Genomic DNA, 15,875 nt, shown 5'->3' on the forward strand with positions numbered 1-15,875 from the left:
GATTATGATATTGCAAAAACAAAGATAGTGGTCAGATGTTATCACAATACTGAGATAGGTATGGGTGCTTCACTCATGATTTTCCCATGCGACATTTTATGTATTTGAGGACCATCACAAAATTCCTAATTGAAAAATAAGTGTTACATAATACCTACACTGTAACTATATTTCCAGCCTCCTGCTTCTGCTGATTGCTTATAAACAGATCATTACTCAAGTGAGAGAGATAAAGTAGCCAACCATCCTTAGCCTTTTCACCCTTGCTTCCCTCCTTTACTCTTCAGTCATTTTACCTAAACTTGTTTGCATACTATAATTCCATCACTTAAAGTCACAATTCTTTAGTCTTTGTTTTAAATAAAAATATATGCACACAACTTTTATTCAGATTATTTTAAACATAAAATAGCAATCAAATGTTAAGTTGCACATATATAGGAAGGCAAATCATTAGGCTGTAGAGAGAACACATATAGACAATCTGAATTTACTGCAAGGCTGTTTTCTCATAACAGAAGAGCCATCTAGTCTAGGAAAGACTGTTGGGTTAACCACACCCACTAATGCCATGCCACAGAAACAGCTATTGAATAGAATCCTCTGCTTCTGCCATATAAATCTAGAAACTGCATCACAGGCCCCAGGGCTGCTGCTTATGTGCCACAGTGTTGCCAGTGAACAGTTTATGGGTGAAGGTGGATTCAGTCTGTGGACCTTGGGGTTTTGGTGGTAGGCCTTCAACCCAAACTGTGGCCCAAAGCGTTAGAAGTGGGGCTAAATCCTGCAGCATGGGTACAGGCAATGTTTCACCTCAAACAGTGAGGGAAGTGTCCCTCTCACTGGACATCCTTGCTGACCAGAGAGGGTGAGCCCATCAAGAAACAATCATTCATTTTTACAAAGACCACAAAACAAGTAATTCAAACAAACCCCTCTCTGATGATTTTTATAAACACCTGTTGGATGAAAAACAAGCAAACCGTTAGACTTACGATTTGATGTCAAAACACTTAAGCACCTGCTATGAGCAACAAGGGAAGTCTCACAAAGAGTGACATCTACACAATGTTGAATAAGTCGGAAGGGAACATCACAATAAATGCAGCTATCACTCAAATTAATTTAAGCTCCTTTGCATAATAAAATTCTATTTGCTACAAGTTACTTCATAATATTTCACACTTTAAGTGATTCTATTTCATTCCTATGAATATCACTTCAGAGCAATACATCCTCCTAGTAACATGACTACAAGCTGACGGGAATTTTGCTACATCCATTAAACACAGTATAACAGAACTGCTGATCAAATTTTGCTAAACGTGTCTATAACTGTACTGATAAAATTTTCATGCTAGTTATGATCTATCTCAACCACTATTGAGCAATATCACCTAACATTCAACCACTGATTCACTCATCAGCAACTATTTTCTGTAATTTGTACACTGTTAGTGTTACACTGACTACAGAAACAAATAACTTCCACATAGTACAATGTGTTCTTATATTTGCACTGCATATACAGAACACTCAGTTCTCTTGTGACAATGAGTCTGCAGTAGATAATGGTTATATTTAGCACAGAATCAAGTGTTGAAAAGGCATATAGAAAAAAATAACTACATCTACTGGAAATAAAAGACCTGTAAAACATCACATACAATGAAATGTGACTTTCTAAATCAAATTGAGAAGCACAGAAATATGCAGAAAACTCTAAGGCTATATAGAAAAAAGAAAGCAATACAGAAATACAAGGTCTGGTTTTTGGTTTGTTTTTTCCATTACAGAACCTTTTAAGAAGCTTTATATTGAAGGAAATTTTGGTATACTAGTAATCTGTAAATTTCTGACTCTTTCCTACATCTTATTTTGACCTTGATGATCACATTCAATTCTGAATACTAGTAGTATCCAGAAGTTTTGCTACTGCCAAGATTCTGTCCATTCTAAACACCAATTTTAAAGATGGTTATCAAACGTGGCCATTTGAAATTTATTTTCTATAACTGAATGAGAGGCACACTGGCCTAAAATATGTTCTCAAAGAAAAGGAAAATTGTATAACCTAATGTATAGTAAACACACACAAATGTTAAGACTTAAATTTGCAGAGTCAAGCATCTGTTTGTTACATCTGATACAGAATTATTACTTGTGTCTGTAACTCCATATTGCAAATTTTAACTTTTATATCACAATGGAAGGGCTCTACTTTTTTGGTTACTGCAACCTGTGTAACTCTTTGCCAGAGGATGTTGTGAAGGCCAAGACTATAACAGGGTTCAAAAAATAAGTAGATACATTCATGGAGGATAGGTCCATTAATGGCTATTAAACAGGATGGGTAGGGATGGTGTCCCTAGCTTCTGTTTGCCAGAAGCTGGGAATGGGCAACATTGTATGGATCACTTGATGATTATCTGTTCTGTTCATTCCCTCTGGGGCACCTGGCACTGACCACTGTCAGAAGACAGGATACTGGGCTAGATGGACTTTTTATCTGACCCAGTAGGACCGTTCTTATGTTCATTCTATGGAATTCACTTTCAAACTCTTAACAGAAACTTAGATATTCACTATTAAAGGCTCATCTGGAAGCTTTTTTTCAATTAGTGTTTTGTACCTATTCCTCTCTGACTTTGGGCCTTTTTTTATTTTTAAACAAAATACAGATATTTACTCTGTTCAAAAAGTCAGATTGGCAAGACAGAGAAAATTTAAGGAGTTCACTGTGTCACAGATTTATTGGTGATGCACTACAAGTTTTATGGCTCCTAGTTGACAAGCTGACTTTTGATCAACTGATTACTCCATTATTAATTTGATAACTGTATATTATACTTAAAAATTATGAGATCTTAAAGATGGTTTGGAGTTACACATAGTGTGAGTAATTGATAAAGTTTTAAGTGAGAAAACATTGCTGGATTATGTTTGTTTTATTGATGGCTATAGAAAGAATTAATCCATGGACTAACTTTCTTACTGTCAGATTACCTATGCAGTAACCAATGCTTTTAGCCATTCACATAGAGAACTGTCCCTAGTCAGAGAAATATGAAGAGTATCAATTATATATAGATGATTTACTATTGTATAGGGGAAGAAATATATTCATGTTTTTAAACATTTTGGCAACTAACTGCCCAAAATGGAGACCCCATCCTCATAGCTTGATAAAACATTTCAGAGCAGAAAAAGGAAGTTACATCACTATAACTCTAATGTACAACTGTTAATATCATTTCCTCTAAATTATAAGATATACGGATTTGTTAGTTTTATTTTGTTAACAGGTACCAGGCTAAGACTTTAAGGCCAATTTTTCACAGTAGGTGCTCTTTGCACACCGAATTTATAAGTACAATTATTGCAACTGCACCCAGAAGTGATCAAAATTGGCTGAGTAAGTCTAACTCTGGACATTAAAAACTAATTTTTTTCCTCAAAGCAGTTAAATTTAGGAAGAGAGAACTGGAATACCGAAGAGTGACTAAACAAATGGCATCTTTAATTGACCATATCTGTCCAGTGTATATTTGAGACATATTTGCTTACTTTAGTGACAAATACCATTAATACATCAGACCCAATAAAGCAATGGGAGAGGGCGTGGAATCTATTCAGACTCCCAGATTTATGAAAGAAAACAAAACAAAACAAAAAGGCAGTTAAATTCTGATAACACTAGTGAAGATGCAAGAGACAAAAGCCCATTTGACTTTCACAACTCTGGCAGACTGTGTCATGCTGGGAACTCCAAGAGCCATATTGACTTGTAAATTGAACAATTTTACTCTGGATGACAGAATGAGACACCACAATGTCAATTTTCTCAGTACAGCTCCCAGCTTTCAAAACTAAACGCTGCAGTTTTATAGCCCAGAATATAGGCCAACTTCTGAGAGCTTCCTCCATTCCCTGGCTAGAATTCTAGGGGACTGTCTACATAGTGGGGTAATGCACCCTACAGAGATCTGATTTCTGAAGCACACTAATGTGTTGCACCTTAATTGGCCTGCGTGGGTCCTGTGGGTGTGCACTAAAAAGTCTGAAACAGTCCCACATTTAAGCATATTGGGGAACTTTTAGTACACACCAACAGGGTCTATACAGACTAATGTGCAACACATTAGTGCGCTTTAGAAATCACACCCCTGTCATTGGCATTACCCCACTGTAGAGGTGCCCTTGGAGACAGCATGACAGACACACCCTTTTTGCAGCTTGCACAAATAAAGTACATATTTCTAGCTAGCATAACTGTCATTTTTATACAAGGGATGCAATTACTAGAAAAAAGATTTTTAGCACCAGAGATCTAAACAACAACATTCATAGCTTCACGTAAAGTGCCACAGAACAATAATTACAATGGGCGGGTAGCTGTAGCAAAAATATAATTAATGGCAGGAATCAGCAGTTTAAAATATCATGGTGGGTTTTCTTTGTTATAGTTCCAAGATGTCACAAGCGCACTGCTGGTCTGTTATTAAAAGCCTTCTTCCATCTCAAATCTTTGATTTTATTTTTTTTATATAATATATAAAAATATATATATATATATATAAAAACAAAATATTTGAGCTGGAAGAAGACTTGGATATAAAATGTGTGTATGTACTGTAATATTTTATGGGCTGTTATGGTTTCTATCCTATTTAGCAGCTACTAGATATGATGGTGCTGCATTTGACATGAGGCAAGAGGATTTTTTTCAGTTAAAGTCTAATATCTGTGGAATGGGACAATATGCTAACAAAGATTCTTCTATCTTCCTGATTTTGACTGATAATACCCATCAATAATCAACTCCCTCAAATTCTCCGTTTAAATAGATCAGTTAAATGTACAATAGGACTGATATTTTGGGCATGGCACTGGCAAATCTCTCATAGCTTGGTGGGGTTCTTTTCAATAAGCATCAGAAAAAGAACAACTTAAGTTACATATATATGCCCCAAACAAAGCAAAGTGGGCAGTAATTTTTGCACTTTTTTTAAACTTTAATTTAATCTCTCTAAATCGTCTCCTTATGAGATTTCCTTCGTTTTGGACCCAAACTGGCCTTCACTCCACATATTTCTTCTCACTTCTATTGTAAATTTCTGTCAGAAATATAGAATCATGCAATATGGCTTATGCATAAGGAATTCTTATTTCAAACTTGTAGTGCAAATTGTATATCTGGTTTAAAATTAATAAGCTCTCTAACCCCACCTACTGGCTCATTTAAAGTTCTTACAGAAAAACACATCCATTAAAAATTTTGACAGCAATTCAAGATTTATAGATAGTTGTCATTCACTGTGTACCCAGTTCCAAATTGAATTGTCACAAAGAATAAAAATATACCTATACATTAATATTAATATATTTCCCTGCCATTTCCACTGTCATCTGCTTATACACGTCAGAAACAGGAAAGTGATCTGAATCAGGTGTTTGTCTAATTTTAAATAAAAGCCAATTAAGAGTCAGACGTGGCACTCTTTTATATGTGCAGTACTGTAAAAGTACCTCAATGCACCTTCAAGCAACATTCTTATTTCTACATTCTGTGACTTCAAGTAACCCAAAATCTATTTACTCACGTTTTTATATAATAAGTGGTCTAAAATGAATAGAAATATAAATCACAGTATGCAAAAGGAATGTTCCCAACATTTATCATTTTGATTTATAAAAAATGCCCAGCCGAAACTCTAAAGTTTAGGTGAATTTACAGTATAAACACCAAATACAAAACTTATAAAATTAACCAATGATTTTAATTCCTCTACAACTCTCCTTAGCAGATGAACCAAAATTTCCAACTTCTTCTCTTTAGGCTGTCTTTGACAGCCTAAGACCAAATTTTCCATATTTAGATGCCAAAAGTTAAGTTCCTATATCCATCTTTGAGCAGCTAAGTAAGTGGCCTGTTTTTCATAAGTTGCAAGCTCTTTTAGCTCCCATTAACTTCCAGGGACCGTAAGTCATAACCTGAAGAACAGACAGACCTTGTAGCGTAAGTACAAGGTCAGACTCCAGCTTGTTCAGACCCAGAGTGGAGGTTACATAGGACGTGGGAAAATGTCCTCAATTTGAGTGCCCCCAATACAAAACCAAATGTATGGCAGCATAAAATAAAATAAATTTACTATCAAAATAAACAGGAGTTACTTCAGGGCGGGTGCAAGGATGTTTCGCGCCCAAGGCGAAACTTCCACCTTGCGCCCCGCCCCCCCCGAGCCCTATGGCAGTTCTCCCCACCCCCCCTCCGCCCTGAGGCACCCCCCCTCCCCGCGGCAGCTCCCCCTGGCCCGGGGAGCTGTGCGGCAGCTCCCCGCCCCAGCTCACCTCTGCTCCGCCTCCTCCCCGAGCACGCCATCGCCGCTCCACTTCTCCCGCCTCCCAGGCTTGTGGCGCCAATCAGCTGTTTGGCAGCGCAAGCCTGGGAGGGAGAGAAGCTGCCGCGCCCCCCCCCCCTTACTTGCTGCAGGCAGCCCTCCCGGCACCCCCCTGCCCCAGCTCCCTCCACCTAAATGCCAACGATGACTGGGACGGCCGAAGATCCGGCTGCCGCAGTTGCCACCGAAGGACCCGAAATGCCACCCCCCAAACGCTAGTGCCTTAGGCAACCGCCTAGGTCGCCTAATGGGTTGCACCGGCCCTGGGTTACTTTGATAATTGTATCCATTTCTGTACTGAATTTATTAAAAGCTTTTTTTAAATTGTAAATTGAACATGCAGAATTTCTAGTCTATTGCACCAAACAGCTACAGAATCCAGAGAGATGGCCATAATGTCTAGGTCCAGTTTGCCACAGAGTACACAGGCCCATAGCTAAGATGAAAGATGTTATTTACTGACTAGATACAAGCCTTAAATATCATTATTTAAGATGAACTACACAAAAACAGTTTACCCATGATATTTTTGCACTAGCAAAAGAACAACCAACAATGCTGGGCCATATTCTGCCATTTATCTGTACACACAAATTCCCTTGACATCAATAGACGTTTCAAACACAGGTCAATGACAATGTATGGCCCTTTCTAATTACATGATACTTTATATTGTAAACTAATTATGCCATATAATTCAGTTTATAGCTCAGCATACTGTGCAACTTCTCTCTAAAACACAGTTTGCAAGTGTGGTAAAACAGTTACATGGCAAATATTCTTCTAAAAGGCTTCATATTATTTTAAAAGTGGAGGCAACATTTGTTTACTAAGTCACATTTATCTGTTTTGGTTTATGTGGACACTAGAAAATACCTGCATACTAATCTTTTCCTCAATAGATTTACATGACTGTTTAAAAGGGCAAAAATTTAGAGTTTGAAAAATTGCCTAAACCCTACTGAAGTTTCCATTGCACTAAAAATGAATTTTTGCAAACAACACACACCTTCCATAATAAAATCAGTAGGCCTAAATTTTCAGAAGGGGCTAATGACTTTGCCCAATTTGAAACCTGATTTTCACAAATGCTGAGCACGTGCTTTCTGAAAATGAGCCCCCTTTCAAAGGTGTGTCAAGTCGGACAGCCTAAAACTGAAGCACCCAAAATTACGAGTTACTTTCCAGAATCTAAACCAGGATTTTCGGTTACTTGGCTCTAAAGAGGTTTTTGTACTCCCAAAAAGAATTTTTGAACTGAAACTATGGCTTTTCTTACAACTCTTCCAACCCCTCTCTGCCTGATCAAACTAATAATTTGCACTCAAAACTGCTTTTGAATTCGGTTTAAATTCCGTGCATAAGACAACTGCAGGATTAATCCCATACTCTCCTACCGGAGCATGCCAAAACTGACACCGTTAACATGACTGACAAGTATGTTTTAAAAGCAAGTGAATCAAATTAAGAAAGTTGAGTTGTGTGTGTGATAGAATGTCAGCCTTATTCCATATATTGCTTATCTGGGTATTAGTCTGGGGAAGAAAAGGTGCTCTTTAAAGAAGGAAAACTAAGTTCTTTCTGGAAAGTAAATTTTTGGAGCTTGTTCATGACTATGCTGAGGTAATCAGGGTGAAGAACCCTGTAAACCCAGAGCTCCCTTGTCCCTATCTTGCTCTAGCTCACTGTGAGAACTAGTGTTTAAATCACTGGCAATTTGAGCGTGGCAAAGTTGCAGCATCAAGGCTATAGCACCATTTTCCCACAGAGCTCTAACTGTGGGGAGTGTAGAATATTGGCAAAGCTCCCTCTCTTCCCTCAACTTTCTGCTATGCCTCAATTGTGGACATTTGTTACAATGTTGCTATTTTCACATAAAATTACATTGTAAACTCTTCAGTCAGGAACCATGTTATCTCTGAAAAGCACCTACTTCATTTTTGGTTGCTGTTTAAACAAAGTTATAACAGAACATACAACGTTTATCACCTAACACTGTTTACAAAAATAAATTACCATGCTTAATTATGCAAGGCAAAAATGTACATCTGAATTGCATTTCTTCATACAGTAAATGATGACTGAGAATATGCTAGTGAAGTAAAATAGGCACAGGAACCTTCCCTTATTTACAAGGCCACTTTTTTCTCTGCCCTATAAGGCAACTATTGACACATCCACTGAGCACAATTCTGTTCCTTTTTTACTAGAAGACCGCCACTGCTAAGCAATAGTTTTTCTTAAGTCTCTTCAGTGGTTCGTTAAGACAGGAATCACTGAGCATCATTACAAATGCTCTACACACAGAACGTTACCCCATATAATATGTCGTGTTTAGCGATGCTTCATGGCTATACAGGTTGAATAGTTATCAATATCTAACTTAATTCAAGTTTAAGCTGATGTTAAGCACAAGGACAGTGGTTAGCATCTAAATAAGCAAAAAATCTAGAGAAACCTACAGAACAGCTTTAGAGTATTTGAGATTAATTTCAGTAGCCGCTATTGAGGATGCTAGACTCAAGGGTTTTACAAGATATTTTTGTTTCTTAATAAGCAGCATTAGAGGACTCACAGGGGGAGTTCCCTGCTATCTAAGACTGCGAATCAGACATTTTCCAGGTATTTAATTTAAAATGGTATTTTCCTGGCAAAGATGTGATATAGAATCATAGAACTGGAAGGGACCTCGAGACCCCTGCACTCAAGGCAGGATTAAGTATTATCTAGACCATACCTGACAGGTGTGTCCAACCTGCTCTTAAAAATCCCCAATAATGGAGATTCCACAACCTCCCTAGGCAATTTATTCCAGTGCTTAATCACTCTTGACAGGAAGTTTTTCCTGATGTCCAACCTAAACCGCCCTTGCTGCAATTTAAGCCCATTGCTTCTTGTCCTCTCCTCAGAGGTTAAGAAGAACAATTTTTCTCCCTCCTCCTTTTAACAGTTTTCAAGTACATAAAAGGTTATGTCCCCTCTCCACATCTTCTCTTCTCTAGACTAAACAAACCCAATTTTTTCAATCTTCCCTCATAGATCATGTTTTCTAGACCTTTAATCTTTTTTTTCTTTTTTTTTTTTTTTGCTCTTCTCTGGACCTTCTCCAATTTGTCCACAACTTTCCTGAAATGTGGTGCCCAGAACTGGACACAATGCTCCAGTTGAGGCCTAATCAGCACAGAGTAGAGCAGAAGAATTACTTCTCGTGTCTTGCTTACAATACTCCTGCTAATACATCCCAGAGTGATGTTTGCTTTTTTTGCAACAGCATTACCCTGTTGACTCATATTTAGCTTGTGATCCACTATGACCCCCAGATCCCTTTCCGCAGTGTTCCTTCCTAGGCAGTCCTTTCCCATTTTGTATGTGTGCAACTGATTGCTCCTTCCTAAGTGGAGTACTTTGCATTTGTCCTTATTGAATTTCATCCTATTTACTTCAGACCATTTCTCCAGATCATTTTGAATTTTAATCCTATCCTCCAAAACAGTTGCAACCCCTCCCAGCTTGGTACTGTCCGCAAACTTTATAAGTGTATTCTCTCTGCCATTATCTAAATCATTGATGAAGATATCGAACAGAACTGATCCCTGTGGGACCCCACTCGTTATGCCCTTCTAGCATGACTGTGAACCACTGAGAACGATTTTCCAACCAGTTATGTACCCACCTTATAGTAGCTCCATCTAGGTTGTATTTCCCTAATTTGTTTATGAGAAGGTCATGCGAGACGGTATCAAAAGCCTTATTAAAGTCAAGATATAAATGCACATTGCTACTTTTTTTGGACATTCTAGCTATATGAAATTTAAGAAAGGTAGCCTGATTACAACTGTTTACTCAGTATCGATGCAAAAAGACACATTAGGCTAACATACCAAAAACTTCTTATTTAAACCTGTCCATAACATCCTGTATACCTTAACACTAATAAATAAAATTAGAGTTAAGCAATCAGTAGTAATGTGGGTAAAAGGTTCAAGCTGTGGTCTCATGCTGCTACACTTAAGTGGAAATGTATTATTAACGTGGTCTGTTTTCATTCCCTTTTCTATCTAACCATATTTTATCTTGACAGATGTTTGCCTCTTCCCTGATCTGTTTTTGGTCTGGCAAATGTTGCAAACAGCAACTCCAAAGACAGATGGTTTTAAAAACATCAAAAAACATCTGCAGGACTGACTCAATAAAGCAGGGAAAAGAAGATTCAATCATCTAATGTTCCATGATGTACTTTAGAGACTTGAAACACTTAAACATTAGCTTCTTGGAATTAGCAGCAAACTATGATAAATGTTTTGGTAAGAATTAAGTAACTAGTTAAACAAATTATTGTATCGTAGGCTTCATCTTAATTCTGTTTTTTGTTAAGCACTGTGAGAGAGTACAAACATTTCAAAAGTTACAGCAATTGTACAGGCCATTTACAAATGCAATAACTTATCTTAAGCAAAATAAAAGCATTCATTAAACTTGTAAAAATCTGCAAAATTCCTTATTCATTACTGCTCAGGTAAGCTTTCAAAGTGAGCAGGAGCTCCAATGCTTACTTTGAATTCAAGAAAGTTTGTGTATCTTTGTGGCAAGAACTAAAAGATACAATTTTTAAAATGAATAAATGGGACTGCTAATTAGCTAATAGCCAGATTGGTCTTGGTCTGTAGGGCTATTTTAAGATCTTGTATTAACCCTGGAGCTCTGCTTCCCTGCAGCATCTGACAGGTTCCCTGTGCACATTATACATGCTGGAATATAATATACTAGATCCTGTCAGTAAAAAAAATTCCATTCACCCCAAATGACTACACCTTAAAGTATGCAGCGCTGATTCTAGGCAATGTTTAATATTGTAAACATCCCTACAAGTTTTCAACCACCTTTTAAAAGTTTCACTGAACATGTCATGGCACCCCAGCCACTCAATGTGAAGAGTAAAGGAAAGGCAAACTCTGACACATACCAAACAGCAGATGTAATATACTGTACTGCAGTGGTTCTCACCAGGGGTTTCAGGGGCTCCGCCAAGCATGGCCAGCGTTAGACTCGCTAGAGCCTGTAGCAGAAAGACGAAGCCCCGCTGCACAGAACTGCAACCCGGCGCTAAAGCCAAAGCCTGAACAACTTAGCTTTATGGTGCCCTCTGTGGTGTGGGCCCCAGACAATTGCCCTGCTTGCTACCCCCTAACGCTGGCTCTGGCTTTTATATGCAGAAAACAGTTGTTGTGGCGCAGCTGGGCCATAGAGTTTTTAATAGCATGTTGTGGGAGCCTCAGAAAGAAAAAGGTGGAGAACCCCTGCTATACTGAACTAACTTTTGCACAAGTAATCTCCCCATACAAGTAATCTCGCTAAATCAATGGGACTACTTTCTGTAGGTCAGGCTTGACATGAGTAATTGGACATGGGTGAGGCTTCATTTTTGGGAGACAGGTTTAGTATATTATACAAAGTAAAACCAGTGGTAAGTAATATGGAGCCAAAATGCTTGCTCTTTTTTTATCACCATAGATAAGTTAAAAATTTGGTACAAAAGAGGGATACCACATGGTGCAGAATGAAGTTAAATGTAAAATCACTGCAACCCATACAGTGTGGAACAAATTTGTTTTCCCTTCTCAAATACTGTTACAAGACAATGCAAGGTCTGGAAAGCCCCAGACTTGTACTCCTGTTTGTTCTGGGAGACACTTACATATGCATGTGTAATGTCCTCCAGGCAGAGTAGCCAGCATGTGGGTTCACTCTGGGGGAACAGACTCCCAATTGCACTGTACAGCTGAGATGCTGGAACACTGGTAAAGTAAAAACTGCTTCTGCTGGTAATAACAAGAATTGTGTGTTGGCTAAAAAGCACCACTTCTGGTAAGGACCCAGGGAATATTATTTTAATTGGTCTATGTTCGCTTTCACACCTAAATTTCCCATGTTAGCTAGAGAAATAGATAGATAGATAGAGCGTACCAGTTTTTTTTATAATGTAGTAAAAGCAAAATTAAAATTACAAAAAAAAAAATTGCTTTAAAGGCAAAGCAAGCTTATAATGTAAAATTACATCCCCGTGGGCTATAGCAAAGAAAGTGAGCTTGCACCTCCTGGTTTGTATTTTAAGCCTAATATTAATGGCAATTCAAATAATTACAACCATTGCGGTCTTGGAAATGTATTGCTGGATAATAAAGTTAAAAAGGAAACCACACAAAAAAACCCAAAATATAATACAAATAAAACAAACACTAATATATTAAAAAAATCAAAAGCAGTGGAATGAAGGCTGGTTTGTTTGACATGAGTAACTGGACCTGGATGAGGCCTCATGTCTTGGGAGACAAAATTAAGGTGCTAAATGGATCCGCAAGCTGGAAACAGAATGTCTGTACTAACTAAGATAAGGAAGAACACCCAGAGAATCATTTACAATGAACAAGATAACAATGGATAAGATAGGCCTGGAATGTAAGATGAGGTAAAGGGTAAGTTGTACATGGACTGTAAGGGATTGGTTCCTACGAAGTGACCAAGCCAATCCCAAAACATATGATGCAATGTATAGTAAATGTAGTGTAATATGTAAAAGTATATAAAGTAAGAGGTTTACTGTGTAACTCTGGATGTGTTGTACACCCTATGCCCACCCCCTATGCCTGAGTTTGATCAACTCAGCATAGCCTTACTATATGCCAAATAAAGGAACCTGTGTGATGAGACTGGAATCTAACTGAGTTCTTGGAGACCCAAGTGGAAGAGGTCTTGGGGAACCCTAACACTTGTCTAAGTATCTGCAAGATTTGGTCCTATTTTTTTCTTTTAATATACTATTGTATACTGACAGTGAAAAGTGACATCAGCCTATACTATATTAACTGGATAGGCTACATTTTTCCTGGAGGAGAGGAGGAAGAGAAGACATTCACATTTTTAAACTGCATCAAGTTTTTATTTTTTGCTCTGTATTATTTTTAGCAAAACAAAATACTATTTGAATGTTACCATTTTTACAGGTATTTTCAATATTTTAATATGAAATTCTCAAGTGTAACACTTGTTTGATAAATACTGACATTTTTTTCCATCCACTCCATTTATAATAATAATATATATGGAAATATACCAATCTCATAGAACTGGAAGGAACCCTGAAAGGTCATTGAGTCCAGCCCCCTGCTGTCACTAGCAGGACCAAGTACTGATTCTGCCCCAGATCCTTAAGTGGCCCTCTCAAGAATTGAATTCACAACCCTGGGTTTGGCAGGCCAATGCTCAAACCACTGAGCTATCCCTCCCCCCTAAAACCCAAACTAGCAAAGGATGGTTTCAATCCAGCGACCTCTGGGTGATGGGCCCAGCACACTTCCGCTGCACCACTTTAAACAAGAGCATGAGTAGATTGATAATGCAAGGTGGAAGGTTTGATTAGCTGAAGGGAAAGTTTGCATGATTGAGGAAATAACTCAATTTCTTATTCTTTGCAAAGTTCCTCCCTAACGTAAGATATAGGCAGGATAATTCGGAATGAACTAGAATGCACCAAAACTAGACTTCCTTCAGTGTTTCTACCTTAACCTATATGAAAAAATTAATTCTATATATCACTATATTTCAGTAGAAAGAAATATTTACCATATGTTACCAGTAATTCACCTGAACTCACTGAAGATTTTACAATCCAAACAGCCAAGACAAAAGATGTAGGAGGAAGGTGGGGAAGGGGTGTAACATACAAGCAAGGTGATCAAGGCAATGGCTGACCAATCATCTTCAACCCACTTTATTCTGTGTAGTCTAATTAGATCACCAGCTTGTCAAAACTCAGCACAAAGAGGGGCCCTAATCCAGATTCGGGACTTTAGGCTTCCCACTATCTGAGTATTAAACAATAGTTGGTGTGTTGGAGAACAGCTGACAGTAAAACAAAACAGGCACTATGGTGATCTGAACATAAATCTTGAGAACTTTACTGCTTTGCATTGCTCCAGGCTCTGTTATAAGGAGAGGGGTTTGATGCCATGAGTCTTTTCGTTGTTTATATTGGTAATACCAGAAAGCACCAATCACATTATTAGACACATCAGCTTATCTGAAAGATTTATCATTTTGCAGGACAAGAAAAAATGCAAGAATTTAAACTGCTCTGCAAAGGGGTAAACGTCTGTTTTAGCACTTTTTTTTTTAAAGTACTTTAAACCTCCCTGTATCAGTTTTGCTGAATTTGGCCTAATGTTTGGCAAATGTCATGTTAATTGCCACATTTTGTATTTAAAATATAAAAATAAGGGATAGGATGAGGGTGGATGGGGAAACGGGGAAAAGGAAAAAGTAGAAAAGGACACAAGATATCTAAAGGGTGGGAGGGTTAATCTATCCCTTTAGAGGTAGTAGCGGTTAGGGGTCAGCACACCATAGCATGGCCCCTTAAGAGTTTGGGAGATCTGATATATACAAAGATCAAAAGAAATAAGAAATACTGGTAGAGAGGAAGTAGCCTCAAGAAAATGTAGTGCTTGAGTGGGGAAAACCTGTTACTGTTTCTTTAAGGACCTGGGACTAGGAGCCTCTTGCCCAGCCAATTGGGATGAACTTCAGGAAGGAAGACCAGCATATATGCTGCCTCCTACCTCAGAGCAGAGGAGACACTAACAGGAGAAGTCTGGCTTGCTGAGCTCTCCATGTTGGAGGACTAATTGGGGGAAAAGGAGCCAGCTGAAGGAGAAGCTAGCTAAGGCCCTCGTTGGCCTAAATCACAACCCCAGCTCTAATGAGGAGAGCTGTGAAGAATCCTGTTTTAAGGAAGGAGTTACTGCCTGCCTGAACCATAATCCCAGCTCCAAGATGAGGGCTGGTTATGCGGATTCCTGCCTTCTGGAAAGAGAGACTGCTTGCAGTATAACCCAAGAAGACTAAGAAGGACCTTGAAAAAGCACCTCCGTAGCTGACTGGGAAGAAGCCACACAAGGAAAAAACTCCAGAATGGGAATAGTGGAGTCCATGTTCCTGTGAGGGATGCTGACAAACAGGGAAAAGGTAAGAGCAGCGTAGGGAAGCAGCAAGGGATTACAAGGTGTGGTTGTTAGTTGCCCAACACAGGGCACCTGGGCTGGAACCCAAAGGAGAGGCTGTGGCTAGTTTTCCCCTACCTGTCCCCAGCACAGTGGGAGGCTACAAGCCTCAAACTTTAGAGTCAAAGACAGAAGTCCCAAATGGGGGCCAAAGGCCTGATATAAAAACCACTAGACTTTGGGTTTTCTGTTTGTACTTTCTCCCTAGATGGGGAATAAACTGAGAAGTGACCTGACAGCAGGGCGTGCCCTAATGGTGAGTGTGCCCCATTACAGGTGGGAAGGGAAGGATGGAAAGGAGCCTGGAGGGCAGGGAGAGCAAGACTGATAATGGAAACAGTAAATGAGAGGGGTGAAAAGAGGTCAGGACAACTGTATAACCACAACATGAGTTTATCTCCCTCAACGAAATACCATG

The 15,875-nt window shown here is 38.7% G+C and overlaps 1 protein-coding gene and 2 long non-coding RNA genes across 3 annotated transcripts in view; 2 read left to right on the plus strand and 1 right to left on the minus strand.

The window, feature by feature from the left end:
* LOC112058748 (uncharacterized) overlaps positions 1-13,108 on the plus strand; it is a 138,522-nt gene extending 125,414 nt beyond the window's left edge. The window contains exon 10 of the long non-coding RNA XR_006172674.2: positions 10,483-13,108. This is a non-coding gene — a long non-coding RNA (uncharacterized LOC112058748). The remainder of the gene's footprint in view (positions 1-10,482) is intronic.
* HIBCH (3-hydroxyisobutyryl-CoA hydrolase) overlaps positions 1-15,875 on the minus strand; it is a 93,409-nt gene that overhangs the window by 59,503 nt on the left and 18,031 nt on the right. The gene's annotated exons all lie outside the window — the stretch shown is intronic.
* Positions 14,727-15,875, plus strand: part of LOC135974143 (uncharacterized) — a 35,155-nt gene continuing 34,006 nt past the window's right edge. Inside the window, exon 1 of the long non-coding RNA XR_010591342.1 lies at positions 14,727-15,422. This is a non-coding gene — a long non-coding RNA (uncharacterized LOC135974143). The remainder of the gene's footprint in view (positions 15,423-15,875) is intronic.

This window comes from Chrysemys picta, chromosome 11, assembly GCF_011386835.1.
Source record: "Chrysemys picta bellii isolate R12L10 chromosome 11, ASM1138683v2, whole genome shotgun sequence".
In the NCBI taxonomy this organism is placed as follows: domain Eukaryota; kingdom Metazoa; phylum Chordata; order Testudines; family Emydidae; genus Chrysemys; species Chrysemys picta.